At 61.6% G+C, this 6,087-nt stretch overlaps 1 protein-coding gene across 3 annotated transcripts in view; it reads right to left on the reverse strand.

Annotated features, from left to right (window-relative positions):
- SLC29A1 (solute carrier family 29 member 1 (Augustine blood group)) overlaps nt 1–6,064 on the reverse strand; it is a 33,088-nt gene extending 27,024 nt beyond the window's left edge. Inside the window, exons 1-2 of one of the 3 annotated variants that reach the window (XM_033054040.2) lie at nt 5,913–6,064; nt 4–168 (exon numbers count right to left, since the gene is read on the reverse strand). The gene's annotated coding sequence lies outside the window, so the exon portion shown is untranslated. Of the gene's footprint in view, nt 1–3; nt 169–5,175; nt 5,242–5,409; nt 5,742–5,912 lie in introns of those variants that run through there. The other 2 variants (XM_033054041.2, XM_033054042.2) reach the window with 2 other exon arrangements.
- Between the last annotated feature and the right edge of the window lie 23 nt (nt 6,065–6,087).

A 6,087-nucleotide genomic window follows, 5' to 3' on the forward strand; every position in this document is an offset into this window, starting at 1 on the left:
CACCTGCTGGCCCGAGCCTTGCTGGGATGAGGTGGGGAAGGAGTGGGCTGCAATACCCTCCTGAACTCTGCCTGTGGCACAGAGATCCAGCTGGGACATCACCGCTTGCAGGGAGCCACGCAGACCTCCAGCATCCTGTCGTCCCTCTGCTTCCTTGCACAACTCGACCTGCAGGGATAAAGTCAGGCAGCTCTCTGTGACTTCTTCACTAGTGGGCTGAGGGCAGTAGGAGCTCGCTGCCAGCAGCCGAGCAGCCCTGGGTGAAACCCTGCAAGGAAAGGCAAAGGAGAGGGAGGCCCTTGCTGCCAATCAGCCCCACCACCTCCCCATGCTAAGCATCCCGTTCACGGGTAGCACTGAGATGCGATGTGGTGATACCACTATCCCCGAAGCAGTCACATCCCTGGTGAGCAAATGTTCTGGAGACATGACAAGGAAGGGCCTCCATGCACCTCCAGCCCAGTGGCAGTGGCAGGGCCGTGAGTGTTTTCCAGCTCGGCAAGCAGAAACAAATCCCATTGTCCGCTGATTGGTCACAGCTCAGCAAGGGGCCCACGGTGCCCCACAGGGCTCCTGGGGCCTGGCACAGACAGTGGGGTCCAGTCAAAGCTCCAGCCCCCTCTCAGGCTGCCAGAGGTGGGGCAGCCTGCCCCAATGGAACAGCAGCATCTTTGGGACACAGAAAATCTCCCTGCTGTAAGGCTGGGGGACACAAGCCCCTCTGCCCAAGCCACTTCTGAGGGTCTCCCATCCTTCACCATCTCCTGGGCACAATCCTTGCACAAACAATCCCTCCCTCCTCCTTCCCCATCCCTCTGTCTCCCTCCCGGCACTGCTGCTGCCCTCTCCTGAGCTGCAGCTGCCCATTTGCTTTCTGCTACAAGCATTAAGGCAGTAAATATTGACTAATGGCACCAATTAGCAGCTGAACTGCTGGGTGCTAGTTACTGAGTGACAACTGTGCCATCAGGGGCCAAGGGTGAATTGTTACCTCACTGCAGGCAGTCTCCACCTGCCAGGGCCCAGGCTGAGGCTTGGGAAAACTTAAGATGCACAGTGAATGCTCCCACTTGGACCAGGGGAGCCAGGGTTAACCCCTGGCTCCGCGGCAGGCAGGAACACCCTGTGGCATTCAGAAATGCTAGCCCTGGGGCACAGACCACTCCAAGTACCCGGTCATGGTGTCACCCCAGGTCTCCTTGGCTGAGGATGGAGCTGGTGCTGGCAGAGGGAGCCACACTATAGCCAAGGTCATCTGGCCCATTGAAGCACTGCTGGAGGCACATCCTCCTCCTTAGCTGGCAGCACCAGTCTCCCACAATGGAGTACAGCCATTAAGAAGTTGGCTGGCACTCAGCCACACTCGTAAAACACTGCAGGGGAGCTGCGGGCTGCTGGGAACCAGGGAACCTGGCAAAAGGAAGAAGGGTGGCAGCTGCTGTGTGGTCCTGTTCACACCCATCCACACGCCAGTGGAGCAAGGTGCCCAGTGACTCCTGGGGTCTCCGAGAACCATCTAACAGGTAGAGGGTGGTTTTCTGTAGGATGGGTGAATACCAGCTCTGGAGGATAGCCTGAAGCAGTGGCTCCCCATCAGCCTTCCCAAGGCACCTTGGTGGCAGTAAGGAGAGCCATGCTCCAGCTCTCTGCGAGCACTGCTGCAGCCAGAGTCTGCCCATCCTGCATGGCCAAGGCGCCTACCTGTCCTCCCAGCCAGCCTGCTCCCTGGGCAGTCTCTGCGTCACTGGCACCACGGGGACCATGGCACATGGCCACCTGCAGAGATGAGGGCTCCAAACACAGGTCCAGGAGCTCTCACGGCCATGCCAGCCCTGGTCTGTGCCTGGCCCAACATTTGCTGGCTGGCATGGAGGAATTCCGCTCTGTGCAAATGTCTGGCAAGGCTGACTAAATCCTGTCTGGAAACTAAGTCCATCCAGTCATGCTTTCCCCTTTGGGCGAATCAGCAGCAGAGCTGTGGCTGAATGCTCCTAAACATCCCCCAGGGAGGTCTCCAGGAGGGCCCTTTCCCACACTTCCAACAGTACCAGCCGTTCATCATTTCTTCTCCTTGCCAGTCATGCTCCCGCAAGTTCCCAAGCTGAAACGAGGCCCCCAGGCCACCCACTGGAACACAACCATGCGACATCAAAAGAAGGGCAGGCCAAACCCATGACCAGCAGCCCAGCTGCCAGGGTACCGCTGGGACTGCCCTCCCCCGCTTCCTCAGCCCCTCTGCAAAGCGGAGCGCGCACCGCGGGCAGAGGATGCTCCAACACGGAACCTCGGGGGGTCTCGCACCCCTCACACGAGGAGCCTACAGTGCCATGCTGCCGGGGGAGCGCGGCAGAGTTTGCCGGTGCCCAGGGGGAGGCAGTGTCCCCTTCCCACCCCTGTGCAGAGCTGCCGGGCCCCGGGGATGCCCCGGTTCGGGCTGAGCCCCCAGAACCGAGGGGCGGGCGCGGGCCGGCGCTGCCCCCTGGCGGCCGCGCGGGGCGCAGCGACAGCCGCGGGCCGGCCCGGCGTGACCGGGAGCACGGGGAGCGCACGGGGAGCGCACGGGGAAGGAATTAGCCGGGAGCGGGCTTAAGCGGCTGGCTCCGCGGAATGCGCCGCCAGCGTGGGGAGGCAGCGTTGGGGGGAGCGCAGCAGCGGCGAGCTGGTGGCTGGTGGGAGAGGGACTGGCATTCCAGAGTGGGGAGGCATCCCACGCCACCCCTCGGGCAGGGGGTTTAGGGAAGGGTAGGCACGGCGCCGAGCACGGGGATCACCGTGAGGGTGAGGAGGTAGTGAGCGACAGCAAAATAGCACTGGGAGCCAAGTGCACAGAGTGGGACAGGGCACCCCGAAGTGTGGGCTTGTTGTGCTGTGCTAACCCGTGGGGGATTGGGGATGAGTGAGAGCCTGGAAACCTGGGAATAAGCTGGGAAGTCCAAGGGCAGAAGAAGGAGCTTTTTGTTTGAAGGTGGTTTAAAGAGTTTGCCTATAGGTAATACACTGTGCAGAAGGGCAGGGATAGTGTTAGGAAGCAGATTTCAGGGTCAGAATGGATCACATGAGGTCATAAGACTGTGACAGTCACCCTGACCGTGGTAATTATTCCGCGGGGCTGTGCTTCCTGCTCAGTTGCAGGCCACAGAGTCTTGGCTGGTCCCCTGAGAACCCGAAGTTCCACAGGGATGGGGAAAAACTTAAAGTACACCTCCCCAGCACAGGTTTATTCTCAAAAGGCAGCTTGCCTGCTTCTCTCCTTGCTGCCTGTCTGTGAGGCATCCAGAAGCACCCTTGTGCCACAAGACCTCAGGGATAAGAGGGGCTCCTGGCACTACCCTCCCAGGGCCTCAGGCTTATTCTGTACATCCATACTCAGCTGATAGGGACTCAGTCTCCGGGGAAACAGCCTGCTCTTCTAACACTGCTACCGAGACCCAGTAAATCTCTTTTCTGGCAAGCTAGATGACAAAATATGTCCGGACAACAGTGGTGGCTGGCTTCCCGCAAAGATCCCTTTTCTAGGGAGAAGCTGCAGACATCAACAATCCCCTGTCTTCTCCACTCTCCACACAGGATCTGCCATCTCCAGAGGATCCAAGCAGGTGGGAAAGTCTCACCTGACTTTTGCTAATGCTGTGTCCTGGGATGGTAGACTTGGGATGCTTCATGGCAGAGCGGAGCTGCTATGCAGTGCCCAGCAGTGCTGCTGCTGTTGGCCCTGTTTGCATTTGCAGTCATGGAGGTGCTGGGTTCCCTGCAAAAAAAGCAGGCTTCTCAAGAAGGAAAAGACCTCCACAGAAATCTAGCTTTCTGGAGAGCCCTGGAGGGTCTTGTTGCTGGCAGTAGCTCAGGGCAGGGCTGCCTGCTCTGATGGAGGATAGGCTTCTCTGCCACTGCTGTCCAGTATCTCCCATCCTGCCGGTCCCAGTGACATCTAGCTTGCCTTCAGGGATGCCCTGGGCATTCCTGGCAGCGAATGGCAGGACTTCTTATATGTCTGTCCAGAAAATAGGGCAGCACAGCTGGTGCTCCTTCACTACATCCTCCATCACCTTCCCTGCACAAGTCTGAGGAACATGACAGAAAAATTTCACCATCTCCTACCACCCAGCTGTGCCAGCTTCCCTCACTCTCTATGTCTGCTGATCCATTTCAGCCCTTACAGCACGCACTCCCTTCCCAGGACAGCACCAGGGCACTGGAGATATAAGGACAAAAAGCAGCAGTGGGGACCCTGTTTTCTCACCTCCTGCATTAAGATCTTTACTGGGGCAGCAGAGCAGTGCCCTGACCTTGAGAGGCACCACTGATTTGGGTCAAGGGGCCATGCTATGAACCCTGCTCTGCCTGTACCTTCACCTCTCTTCTGCCTGCACGCGAGGTCAGGCTGCTGCAAACAAGCCTTGGGCCATGCCTTGAACTCAGAATGCGGCCAGGAACTCTGCACTGGGCCAAATCACGCCGAGGGCAGCCAGAGAACGGTGCCTGGGGAGGAAGGACCTGCGTGGGGAATGGTGCAAGGGGGAAGGGCAAGCTCCCAGCGGTCAGCCTACAAATAGAAAGGGTCATGGGAGAGTGCCCAGCTACAGGGACAAAGGGCCTGTAAGAGGCGAATAGGGTTGTAGAAGAAGTTCTGGCAGGGAGGTGAGCGGTGGCACTGCCCCAGGAACCCCGAGAACGTGGAGAGCTCCCCAGAGGTGCTCCCTGTGGCGCAGGCACCCCCGGGGCCATCCAGGAACATGTGACTGGCGGGCCAGGGAGGGAGCCAGCACTCAGAGAGGGCTGGGACTGACACAGGAAGGTGACGGAGCCAGTAAGCGGTGACCGTGCCAGTGACATCTACCACCACGGGTAGCCAAACACCGTCCCCAGCTGGTTGTTTCGGGGGATAGCGAAAGGGGAAGCGTTTCTTTCCCCGTGGTACCGTGTTCCGGGGACAGGCTCCCTGGCCGGCCCCGCGGCGGTCCTGTAGAGGAAGGAAAGGCAGCAGCACCCAGCACCAGCAGGAGCGGGGCCGATACAGCCGGGGCCGGAGCTCCGGTCGGACAGCCGGCCGGCCGCACAGCCCCGGGACGGCTCCCGGCGCTTCCCCGAGCGCCGCCACCGCTGCTGCCGGGGGCCCCGCTCCGCCCCAGCACCCACCCCCGCCCGAGGCAGCCGGGGCACCGCCGCGTCGCTTACACGTCTCCCCGGGGCTGCCGGCTCCTTCCCGCGCCGCCGCCGCCCGCAGGGCACGGTCCCGTCCCGCGGCGCTCGGTGCCAGCAGCGCCGGCCGCGGCCGGCCAGGTCCTAGCGCTTCCCGCCCGCCAAGGGCACCGCGCGGCCGCGCTGGGACAGCCCTCGGCTCCGCGCCCCCTGCCCCCGGCCCTCGCACCCCGCCTTGACCCGCCCTCCCCACAGCTGCATGGGCCGCACCTGAGAGCGGGAGGCTGCCGGAGTCGCCCCGCTACCGCAGCTCCGGCACAGCAATGTCCAGTGCTCTGGCTTTTCCCCAGCGTCTCCCCTCCTCCTGGAACGGACGGCTGGCCCTGCTGCTCTGGGAGGGGGGCATAGCCGTGCTGTCCCTTTGCTGAGGCAAGGAGGGCAGGGTGCCGGCAGCCAGCCCCTCCACTGCTGCTCCCCGCTTTCACTTCCCCCTGCGCCGGGGTCAGGCTCTGAGCCCTCCTTGCAGCTCTAGGACTAGAAAGCTCCGGACCCTGTTTGGGGTCCCTCAGTGTGCGGTGGCCTCAGAGCTCAGCACAGGCTCCCGGCTGCAGGGTGACCTTGCAGCAGAACTGCCGAGCCGCCGAAATGGGGGACGAGACCTTGGCTCAGCGGAGGAGGCTGGAACCAGCCCCTCTCCTTGGTGCCCGGCAGAACAAGGCACAGCAGGGACAGTGCTGACTCGGGTCACCTCCCTGCCTGCACCGTGCCCTTACCTTGATAGCTCAGCTCTCCTGGTGCCAGATGATGCTGCCTGCAGACTCCTCACTGCCTGGTGCCAGGCAGGGTTGGGATTTCCCACAGCAGCAGGACCAGGGTGCAAAGGCTTCGACACCCCACAGGCGCTGCAGCCGGAGTGGGTTTCAGAGCCCTGGCACTGGCTGGGGCTGG

This window comes from Catharus ustulatus, chromosome 3, assembly GCF_009819885.2.
Source record: "Catharus ustulatus isolate bCatUst1 chromosome 3, bCatUst1.pri.v2, whole genome shotgun sequence".
NCBI classification, from domain to species: domain Eukaryota; kingdom Metazoa; phylum Chordata; class Aves; order Passeriformes; family Turdidae; genus Catharus; species Catharus ustulatus.